Source organism: Rhinolophus sinicus, linkage group LG06 (assembly GCF_036562045.2).
Source record: "Rhinolophus sinicus isolate RSC01 linkage group LG06, ASM3656204v1, whole genome shotgun sequence".
Lineage (NCBI taxonomy): Eukaryota > Metazoa > Chordata > Mammalia > Chiroptera > Rhinolophidae > Rhinolophus > Rhinolophus sinicus.
This window is the reverse complement of record NC_133756.1, coordinates 126,107,169-126,119,448: the sequence shown is the minus strand read 5'-3', so window position 1 is coordinate 126,119,448 and position 12,280 is coordinate 126,107,169. Positions and strand designations below refer to the sequence as shown.

At 38.8% G+C, this 12,280-nt stretch overlaps 1 long non-coding RNA gene across 3 annotated transcripts in view; it reads right to left on the bottom strand.

Moving 5' to 3' along the window:
- LOC141572234 (uncharacterized) overlaps positions 1-12,280 on the bottom strand; it is a 78,962-nt gene that overhangs the window by 56,540 nt on the left and 10,142 nt on the right. For 2 of the 3 annotated variants that reach the window (XR_012497510.1, XR_012497512.1), the window contains exon 2: positions 2,725-2,947. This is a non-coding gene — a long non-coding RNA (uncharacterized LOC141572234). Of the gene's footprint in view, positions 1-69; positions 1,715-2,724; positions 2,948-12,280 lie in introns of those variants that run through there. The other variant, XR_012497511.1, reaches the window with a different exon arrangement.

The window sequence follows — 12,280 nt, the reverse complement described above, 5'->3', positions numbered from 1 at the left end:
TTATTTGCAAAACTAAGAGACACACCTTTGGTTGTGGAAATACATACAAGTGTAAACCCAGTAGTATATACATCACATGGGGCTGTTCTTGCTTCATACGTAGGTTTCCTTTTAAGTTGGTCAAGTACACACACCTAAAACAGTCCTTTTCTTGGGATTCAGGTCCTACATTCCAATCCATTTCAAAGTTCTTGGGTAGCAAGAGATTCGGGATAGCTCATTTGTCCTGTTTCTCTAGCTTTCTGTCTCTCCCTCTCTGATCTTCCTTAGACTGCTAATATCTTCCTCCCCTCACAAGTGACCCAGAACTGCATGATCCTTTGATCTCAGAGGCCATAACTGGTTGGCATAGTCTTTTTTTGGTTGACCCACAGAGTATTATCTGAAATTTGGTTTAATTGCCAAGAATTAAGAATCAAGACATTTCACATATTTGTATTTTGGGATTTCCTTGAAAAATGGGAAGATCTAGAGATAGAGAATGCACAATGCATCATAGAAATAATGATCTGATACTGAGAAGTGGCCCCTTTAAAAGGTTATGCTGTCTCCATATCACCACAGTCCTAATTTGCAGTCCTCTATTGCACCCTCGAGCCAAAATACAGGTGCCATTTTCTATGGATCTTGTAATACTGTTGCCCTTTTTCTCACACCCAGCTCATTCCACTCATTTACAACCTGCCTGTCCTGAAGTCTCTGAGTTTGAAACTCTGGTTTGTCAGTCCTTAAGCTTTATCAGTCTCACCTAGTTCTCGGGGAATAAAGAAGAAAAAGAGGGGAAAGTCTAAGCAGTGGTCTTCCTCCTGTGTATACGAAAAAGAATCAGATCCCTACTCTAGATCCATCTTGTGGGCATCTATTATGTATTAGGATACTCTCATCTTTTGTTAATTTAGACAGGTACGTGCCCTACCCAGGAGGAGGAAAAGGAAAGGAAGCAAAACCCACCTGACCACACAATCGCTAGATAGTCCAAATGTCAATTGCAAGCATACTGATAAAATGTGTGACTTCCATCATGAAGGCAGGAAGGAAGGGAGGGAGGAAGGGAGAAAGGGAGGGAGGAAAAGAAGAAGGGAGGGAGAGAGGGAAAGTTAACATTTATTGAGCACCTGCTTGCTAAGTGATAAGTCATTTTTATACATTGTCCCATTTAATTGGGAAGAATTATTACAATCATTTTTTATTAATAGAAAATTGGATTTTTAGAGGAGTTAAATCACTTCTCTGAGGGCACAGATCTAGTTAAATGCCAAGATAGGATTCAATCCCAGGTCAGAATGACTGCAGAGCCCATACTCCTTTCCTTATGCCACCATGCTTCTCTTGCCAATGACAATATAGGGGTATAAATTATTCCAATGTGTGAGCTTGAAATTGGTTACTTGCCAAAAACAACAGTGGAGAGACAAGAAAAACAACTCCTGTGTCAACTGCAGGGAATCTTTCTTATTAATAAATCCATTTGCAATAATAAGGAAAAAAGAGAAACCCCCAAGAACTCTGAAAACCATCCCCTCATCGAGGCAGACACCAACCTCAACAAAGATTTACCTTGTCCAGTTCATATGGTCAGACACTGTAAGTCTCAGAAGGATCTGAGATAAGCTCCTCTAAACTCTTTATTTGCACAGAGTAAAAAACTGAAGATCAGTGTCACAGATTGCTTCAAGGAGAGCCTTCTTCCTAGTCAAATTTTCTTTATTCTCCACTGAACAAAGAAAAATTGGAAGAATATAAGGTCAGACCTACAATCCAGCCTACCAAAGCCAGTCTTCAAATGAGGCAGGTAGACACAGCCATATGATTACATTCTCAGGTAGTACAAAGGATTGCCCTGCCCAGAAATGCCTCTTCTTCATGCCTGCCTCCTTGGCTCAAAGATTTCTTTGGACAAAGGTACTCTGTCCTGAGAAGGAGTCTCCTGTAAAATTGTATACGTATTATAAAGAAGTACAAAGACCAGATCCGCTCTCAAATATTAACATGCCAATATGGTTCCACTAAGGACAAGCTGATTTCTAAGGGTAGAAAACTGGAGTAAAGCAGATGACTTGAGGCCCAGCACATGCTTGCATATAGTGAGAGTTTATAAATGTCCATTGGTTTGAACAACATTGAATCATACGGATTTCCAGACCAAAGAATCCTATACTTTACTGCCTTTCCCCAGACCTTTAGCTGAGGCCCAAAGCAAAACCAATTGCTCTAGGAAAGAACAGGTTTCTAAGGACAATGGTAATAATTTGCAATAAATTCTTACTAAGGAATAAGTCACTCACACCAAAAAAGATTTAAGTCTCCAAACAAGAAGAAAAGCAATTATTTGTCAGTTCAATCTTCCAGTAAAATGTAAATAAAATATAGTTGTTTACCCCATAATAGTCTATATGTGAGGTTGTTTTAACCTAAGAGCATTTTAATAATCCTAAAATCAGCTGGGAGCACTCTCCTCTATGTTTGGTCCTCAGGAAATACCCAAGGTTCCAAACAGTGCTAATGTGATTTAGGATGTCCCCTTTTAGTATTTAGAAGGCCGTTTACTTTTTAAAAATAAACTTATTTTATGACAGTTTTAAATTTACAATAAGAAATGTGAAGATAATACAAAAAGTTCCCATATACCCCACACCCAGTTTCCCCTATTAGCAAATTAGTATGGTACATTTGTCACAATTAATGAACCAACATTGATAAATTATCATTAACTGATATCCATACCTTATTCTGATTTCCTTAGTTTTTATTTAATTTTTTTCTGTTCCAGGATCCATCCAAGATACCATATTATATTTAGCCATCATGTCTCCTTAGGCTCCTCTTGGCTGTGACAGTTCTCAGCCTTCTTTTGTTCTTAATAATCTTGTCTGTTTTGAGGCGTACTGGTCAGGTAAAGCAGAATGTCCCTCAATTGGGAATTCCCTGATGTTTTCTCATGATTACACTGGAGGAAGAGAGGAATACCATTGAGGGAAAGTGCCATTTTCATCATAGCATATCAAGGGTACATACTATCAACATGCCTTATCACTGTTGATGTTAACCTTGAGCACCTGGCTGACGTAGTGTTCATCAAGTTTCTCCAATGCAAAGCTACTCTTTTTCTCTCTACCCACACTGTACTCTTTGGAAAGAAGTCATTATGCACCGCTCATACTTAAGCAGAGGGGAGTTATGCTCTGCCTCCTGCAAAGTAGAATATCTACATAAGTTATTTGGAATTCTCCTACACAGAAGATTCATTCATTCTCCCTCATTAATTTATCCAATCATTTACTTATATCAGTATGAACTCATGAATATTTATCTTATACTTTAGGTTATAATACAATACAATTTATTTATTTATTTATTTATTTATTTATTTATTTATTTATTTATCTCAAATTGTTCCAACTTTGCCCATTGAAAATGCTTTCAAATTGCTCCTGTGTCCCTTTAACCTACCTCCATCGTGGTATTTTTGGGGGGCACTTACTTACTTTCTGGCACTACAGGATGATTCAGGCTCATCTTACATATTACCTGCCCCAGTCCCAGACTCGGCCATTTCTTCAGGAATCCTTGGTCCCCCCCCTTTTTTTTTTCATTACAGGGGTGTCATTGCCTCTAGGCCCTCTTCCAGAACCCAGACAACAGCAATCCCAAGATTTTCCAGTTTCACAGACCAATACTTCTTATTTAAATTTGAGGACCAAATTAGGGTTTCTAACTTTTTAATTTTTTCAGATAAAGACATCTGAAAGTTTTATTACAATCTAACATCACTATCATTCTATGAAAGATAACAAAAAAGATGGATATAAAATCAGAGTAAAGAGAAGTCACTAAATATCTAGTTTTATGAAAAACTACATCTTATTTTTCCCATTTTACTATGAACCAATGTTGATTTATTGGTAAGTACCAGCCAAAGGATTGGCCTTTGCTAACCAACTAGAGAAAATAATTTGACTTGCAATTAAGATAATCTTTTAGAATAATGTGAACACGCTGAGAGCATGTAAACAAGTACTATGATTGGGATCTAACTCCTCCTGCCCTTCCAATTGTCTCTCCTTCCACAGTCCTCCCTACCCCAGCCTTGTTCACTACATACACATACCATCACCATCAAACAGAGAGCTCAGTATCTAGCAGAAAAGACAATTTATAATGCACAGTACTTTGAATCTAACTGTGCTAAGTGCTATAATTTAGACCCAGACTATGGAAACTCAGAGAAACTACTGATTTATTTTATCTGGAAAGGCTTCATGAATGTGGTGGTATTTGAGCTAGGCCTTTAAAGATATGTAAAATTTTTGACAGGAAAACATAAGAAAGAACAATAATCTGAGCTTTTTAACCTTGAAAAGGCACAGAGATGTAAAAGAGGAAGCAATGTTGCCTAGATAGCCAATTATATATTGTGGCTGCAGACTAAGGTGTCACGGCAGCAGGGAAGAAATTGAAAAAAAAAAAAGAGAGAGAAATGAAGAAAATAGAGCATATTTGAGAGAAAATAGCGAGACTGTCTTGATGATGTTGTTTGTGGTACAGAAACAAAATATCTGGGAAGGCATGCAAGTGACAGACTCTTCGGCACGTTCACTCCTATGCTAAACATTTTCTCTGCTTGGTACAGAAAAGCATCACTGCATTATGATCATCATAGGAGCATACTATAAGATGTGGGGGATTCTGAAATATGATTCTGATGGTGGTGGTATAAAATATGGACTAAAAATATTGTTAAACCAGGGGGGGAGGTGAGGGTAAGGGGGATCGAATATATGGTGATGGAAGAACTGACTCTGGGTGGCGAACACACAATGGGATTTATAGATGATGTAATACAGAATTGTACACCTGAAATCTATGTAATTTTACTAACAATTGTCACCCCAATAAATGTAATTAAAAAAAAAAAATATATATATATATATAGTTAAACCAAACCTATCTGATCATTAGACCTACCTATGGAAATTTGTAAAAGCTCAAAATCATAGGCCCCCACCCCAGCCCAACAGAATCAGTGTTTTTTCATGTTTAGGACCTACAGGTCTGTACTGAAGCAAACAAACTCACAAAAGCAAAACACTCCCAGAAAATCTGATCCAGCTAGTCCCAGGACCAATGAATGGGAATCACTGAACAGGAGAGAAGAGGAACTAAGGACAATAAGACAAAGAGTGCCAGTGTGAAATGATAAAGGCTTAGACTGAGGCAGTGTGAATGGACAGAAAATGGATTCCAGAGACAATTCTGAGACTAAAATCAGAAACACTGGCTAATTGATTAGATATTATAATAACTCAAAGATGACAGTGAAGTTTCAACTTGAGCAACTATCTTGTACACAAAGGGTGATTTCACTAGCCATGTTAGGGAATGAAGAAAAGGGAAGCATATTCGAGCAAGAAGATAATGAGCTTGGCTTGATTATGTGTTGTTTGTAGTTGGGTGGAAGTATCTAGAAATTAGGTAAAATTTTAGATATGGGGAAAGGAAAGACTCAAGATAAAAAGTGTTTTAAAGATTTTTTATTAAAATATAGCTAATACACAATATGATATTAGTTTCAGATGTACATCATAGTTATTCAACAGTACCCACCTAGCACTATACAGAGTTACTACCACATTATTGGTTATATTCCCTATGCTAAAGAAGTGATCACCATACGTCCAGCAACCATCTGACACTGTACCATGCTATCACAATATTATTGATCTTTTCCCCCTTTTTTAAATTTTTCAATTAGTTGACATTCAATATTATTTTATATTATTTTCAAGTATATACAAGTAACATAGTGGTTAGACATTTATATAATTTAGGAAGTGATGCTCCTGACTAGCACCACCTGGCACTATACATAGTTATTACCATATTATTGATTATATTTCCTAGACTTTGACTAAGAAATGACTATTTTGTAACTACCAATTTGTATTTCTTAATCTCTTCACTTTTTCACCCTGCCCCCAAGCCCCCTTCTATCTATCACCGCAATAGATCTAGTACCCATCTGACACCATACATAGTTATTACAATATTATTGACTATATCCCTCATGCTATACCCTACATCCCCATGACTACCTTGTAACAACCAATTTGTATTTCTTAATCCCTTCCCCTTTTCACCCACTCCTAACCCTCCTCCCATCTGGCAACCATCAAAATGTTCTCAGTATCTATGAGTTTGTTTTGTTTCATTTGTTTGTTTATTTTGTTCTTTGGATTCCACTTATAAGTGAAATCATACGACATTTGTCTTTCACTGTCTTACTCATTACATTCAGCACAGTACCCTCTAGGTCCATCCATGTTGTTGCAGGTGGCAAGATTTCATTCTTTTATTGGCTGAGTAATATTTCATTGTATATATGTACCACCTCTTCTTTATCCATCTATCCATTCAGGGACACCCAGGTTGCCTTCATATCTTGGCTTATGTAAATAATGAACATATGGATGAGCATATCCCCTCAAAGTAGCATTTTGGGTTTATTCGGATAAATACCCAGAAGTGGGATTACTAGGTCCTTCTTTGTCTCTTGTTATAGTTTTTATTTTAAAGTCTATTTTGCTGGTATAAATACTACTACCCCAGCTTTTTGTTTCTTTGTTTCCATTTTCATGAAATATCTTTTTCCATCCCTTTACTTTCAATCTGTGTGTGTCTTCCAATCTGAAGTGCGTCTCCTGTAGGAATTATATGTAAGTGTCTTGTTTTCTTATCTATTCAGCCACCCTGTCTTTTGATTGAAGCATTTTATCCATTTCCATTGAAAGGAATTGTTGATAGGTATGTAGTTATTGCCATTTTATTATTCATATTTTTTATTTCTTATCTTAAAAAAGTCCCCTTAAGATTCCTTGTAATACTGGTTTGGTGGTGATGAACTCCTTTAGCTTTTTCTTGCCTGGGAAGCTCTTATCTGTCCTTCGATTCTAAATTGTAGCTTCGCTGGCTAGAGTAATCTTGGTTGTAAGTCCCTGCTTTGCATCCAAGGAATTTCCTGTCAATTCCTTCTCACCTGCAAAGTTTCTGTTGAGAAATCAGCTGACAGTCTTATTAGGGCTCCCTTGAAGGTAACTAACCACTTTTCTCTTGCTGCTTCTAAGATTCTCTTTGTCTTTAACTTTTAACTTTTGGCATTTTATGTGTCTTGGTGTTGGCTTCTTTGGGTTCATCTTGTTTGGGACTCTCTTTGCTTCCTGGGCTTGTATATCTATTTCCTTCTCCAAGTTAGGAAAGCTTTCTGTCATTATTTCTTCAAATAGGTTTTCAATTCCTCACTCTGTCTATTCTCCTTCTTGTACTCCTATAATGTGAATGTTGGTATGCTTGATGTTGTCCCAGAGGCCCCTTAAACTCTTAACTTTTTGGATTCTTTTTTCTTTTTGCTGTTCTGATTGGGTGTTTTCTGCTACCTTATCTTCTACATCACTGGTTTGATCCTCTGCTTCATCTAATCTACTATTGATTCCTTGTAATGTATTCATTTCTGTTATTGTATTCTTTATTTCTGACTGGTTCCTTTTTGTTTTCTATCTCCATTTTTATATTTCCTATCTCTTTGTTGAAGTTCTCCCTGAGATCACTGAACATCCTTATAACCAGTGTTTGGAACTCTGCGTCTGGTAGGTTGTCTCCATTTTGTTTAGTTCTGTTTCTGGAACTTTGTTCTGTTCTTTTATTTGGGACATGTTTCTTTGTCTCCCCACTTTGGCTGCCTCACTATGTTTGTTTCTATGCATTAGGTAGGGCTGCTATGTCTTCGGTCTTAGTAGAATGGCCTTATGTAGTAGGTGTGCTGTGGGGCTCAGTGGCGCAATCTTCCTGGTCACTTGAGCCACACACTCAAGGTAAGTCCCTTGTGTGGGTTGTGTGTGCCCTCCTCTTGTAGTTGAGCCTTGGTTGCTATTTGCACATTAATAGGAGGTACTGACCTTTAGGTGTAAGGACTGGCTGTGACTACAATGGAGGAGTTGTGGTGCAGGGGCTGACCCTACAGAGCAGGATCTGCTTCTGCAGGGCTCTGGTGCCTGACCAATCTGCCCCTTGGGTGTGTCATTCTTGGCAGCAGCTGGGTGATGCTCCAGCTCGTTTCAATGCTGGCCACTGGGGGAGCCAGCCCCAGGACTGCCTTGAAGGGGATCTGCTGCAGGTCAAGTTCAGGTGCAGCCCATGCTCCACCTGGGGCCACCTGGCAGGGACCACAAAGAAATCCGCAGTTGGCTGCTACCCATGCCATGCTTGGAAGTGCCTCAAGAGGCTGGCTGTCACTGGTGGCGGGCTTAGGGCTGCTCAGCCATTAGTACAGAACATGATCAAGCCAGATTCTGCTTGTCTGGGTTCCAGAAACCTTTGAGAGACCCTAGGGAAAGTCTGCAGCATGAGCTAAAGTAGTCATTTTGTATGAAAAAGCCACTGGAAGCGGCTTGGGTGTGCCTGAAAGTTGGGTGGGCGGGTCTTGAATCACCAGGGTGTGGTGAATGAATACAGGAGACTCAGATATGGTGGCCTTCTGTGTCTGCGCGCTTGGAGGAGGGAGGGTTCAACAAAGAAGCAATGATCTCCGCCAGTTCCTCCGTCCAGGAGAAAGCTGCCCCTCCAGCCCATCCTAAGCCAGACAACTCAGTTCCCCACCATATGCCCCTGCTGCTTTTCTAGTTGCTCCCTAGCACTGGAGCTCAAAGTAAGTCCATGCATGGTCTCTTTAAGAGGAGCAGTTGGGACTCCAGCCGCCCTTTGTCTCATTCAGTCACAATCTCCGCTAGTTTTCACAACCAGAAATTATGGGGACTTCTCTCCCCAGCACGGGAACTCTGGGCTGGGGTGGGGCTACGACCTCTCTCTCCTCCAGAGGGGACCTCCACAGCTGAGATATCCCTCCTGATTTTTAATGGTCACATGCAAGTGTGGGACCAGCCTGTTTGGCATCTCTGCCCCTCCTACCTGTCTTGAGGTGGCTTCTTCTGCATGTCTTTAGTTGCAGGGCTTTGGTTAAGCAAGATTTTAGGTGATTCGCATGAAGGTTGTTTTGTAGTTGTAATTTTGACATGGCCGTAAGAGAAGGTAATCACAGTGTTTACCTACTGTGCGATCTTGACTGGAACTCCTAAAGATAAAGATTTTAAAGGCATTAACACACAAGTGTCTTGGGAGGGACTAGGGAGAGATTACTTTGGAGGTAAAAAAAAAAGAAGAAAGAAAACTATCTAATAGTTGACAGTGAAAATTGTGGCAGGACAAACATTAATACGTGACCTTTACTCCTCTAATTGCCAGTCTGATTTTCCTTCTTATTTCTTTTTCTAAAAAGGAAGGATTCACCTTGCTGAAGAGAGTCTAAATTAACCTATATAACAAAGAAATGAGGAGAAGGCAGGGACAGAGGGGAGTGCGGAAGAGAAAGAATCTACATGGGGCTAGATGTCAAGAGAGACTTGAGGGATATGTGGAAGTTTCTGTTTCCTTTGAGTGTAACTTGGTGAATATGACACGGAACACATTTTACAATTTGGCCTCAAATCCTCATCATAAAGCTTATCTCAGCATTCCTACAAGGATACTTCATACTACAACTACAGAAGATCATTTGCTATTCCAGAATTTAATTTGCACTATACCCTCTCATCTTTACAAATGCTGTGTCTTGTTTCAATTACCCTTGCTTTTCTTCCTAATTGTATTTGTTATCCATTGCAGTATAACAAATTACCCCCAAATTTAATGGCTCATAACAACATTTATTGTCTTGCATTGTTGTAGATCAGGAACTGGGTCCTTTGCTTCAAAGCTTTCGCAGAGTTGCAATCAAAGTGCTGACCAGGCCTATATTCATCTCAAGGCTCTACTAGGGAAGGAATAAATTCCAAGTTCACTCATATTTTGACAGGAAAACATAAGAAAGAACAATAATCTGAGCTTTTTGATCTTGAAAAGGCACAGAGATGTAAAAGAGGAAGCAATGTTGCCTAGATAGCCAATTATATATTGTGGCTGCAGACTAAGGTGTCATGGCAGGATTTAGTTCCATTGGCTGTTGGCCAAAGGTTGCCCTCACTACTTTCCCATATGGAACCCTCCATTGGGGCAGCTCAGAAAATTGCAACTTGCTTCTTTAGAGCAAGCAAAAGAGAAGAACCAAAGATAGACAGTGCTAGCAAGATACAAGATATAATCTTTTAGACCTAATCTTAGATGTGACATTCCATTACTTTTGCCATATTCTATTCATTATAAGCACCACTATTTTCAACCCACATCTAAGGGGAGGGGATTATATAAGACCATGAATACAGCAGGTAGGGATCATTGGCAGCCATTTTAGAAGGCTACCTCCCACCACATTAATGACTCCTCGTTTCTTCTCTTTGCATTTTATTTATATATCTATATTAGCATATATTATATTGTATTATTGTTAGTTGCATACATATTTTATTTTTATTTTCATCTTTAGCACTTGTGTAGTATATGCAGAGCTAGCACATACTTAATTGGCTCGCAGTAAATGCTGTTGAATGAATGCATACATTCTTTGGGATTCTGTAAGATCTAGGTCATAACCTTTATCAAGCTATCTGTACTGAATGTTAAGATCATTCAATATAAGGCCAACTGTTTCTGTCCATGTAAATATTGTTCTTCTTGATGACTGTCTTTTGGTATAGAATACAGTTGTGAATAAGCCAGAAGAATGCACAAAGGCTATTCTACTTGAACTTTAGTCTCTGAGTTGGCCATTGACTCACCTCTGTGAGCAACCTCATGTTATTTCTTTTAACATGGAAACCACAATGTGTTTTGGATTGTGGTCAAGTCAAAAATGTTGAGCTCCCTCAGGAACAACAAAGTCAATAAATATTGGCAAAAATTTGGTTTCTTGGGCTCAAGTTTTTTATTTTAGTCTTTGAAATTTAGGATGCTTTCTTGGCAATCTGGAATTCTACATACTAAATACTATCATTTTCTAAAAATTAGAAGCTTTTGGGGATATTTCCAGACTTTTATTTATTACTACTCCATCTGTTGTTATTTTATTTGGGTTGAGTCTTTTGCTAAGTTGAAGACATTTTTCTGTGATCAAAACAAGACAAAATTAATTAAAAGTAAAATCTCTATAAATACCAAAAGACCAAATCAAATACTCCATTATGCATATTCTTTTATTTATGAATATTATCATTTCAGCAAAAGTCAACATCCCAAATAATAGTAATAACAAATACTTCATAAAAATGATATATAAGTATCATAACAAAATATTTTAAAACCATGTTATGTTTTCTCCATTCAATTTTTTTTAAAAGAAGCTATTAAAGATATACTATTAAGTGGAAGAACACAACAGAAACTTGTATGTAATAGAGGTATGAGGAGGCGATGTCTAAATCTGAAGATCCAGCATAGAAAAATACGTCTGGGTTGTAAATCTGGAAGGGAGTGTGGGATGAGGTATATGCCACTAGGAGACATCAGAGATGATGTGAATTCACCACGGGTATTGACCAGTTTCGGGACAGAGGCAAGAGACAACCCTGATCCTAATTTGGATTAAAAGATTGGCTTTGTCTACAGGGGAAATTGCCCTGTGTCTGAAACCCCAATGCAGGCAGATCAAAGCACTAAAGTGCTCAATCAAAATGACACAATAATATGTCAGTGAGTAAGCTGGGTGGTCTGCATCCACATGGAGGGAAAAAGTCATGAGGTGGTGTCCAGAGCTGAGGAACTCTTCAAACTTTAATGGAATAGAATATTTCCATCCTTACTACCACCTCCCTTTACTAATAACCCCTTCAGTACCTCCCCTTAAAAAAGGAGTTGCTAACCTGATTGATAAAGGCCAACACTTCTGCAGGGCCATATTTTACTGATAGATGGAGTTATTCTTCCTTAACACTCAGTACCCATTCACGTCACTCAATTGTCTGCCTCCTGCCTCAGATCCTGGCAGGCCCTGGTCCTTAGCGGCAGGGTAACCATCCTTATCCATCACTCCCAATCTATACATGGGGTTAGATAAGTGAATGTGTGGCTCCTGTTGCATCCTTCTCTTTCTGGATTCTACTTAGGCCTCCAGGCTTCAGCCCATGCTCAAAAGGGGTTCCACAGAGGGCCCTGCACTGGGGGTTATTGGCTGATAGCAGTAAAGTGTAGATAGGGGCAGAGATAATTAACTTGGTTACACTACTATATACTTCCTTTATTCTCTTTTCCAAGGGTGATGGCTTGAGAAGCACCAATGTAACTTGCATTTCTCTGGATCTGT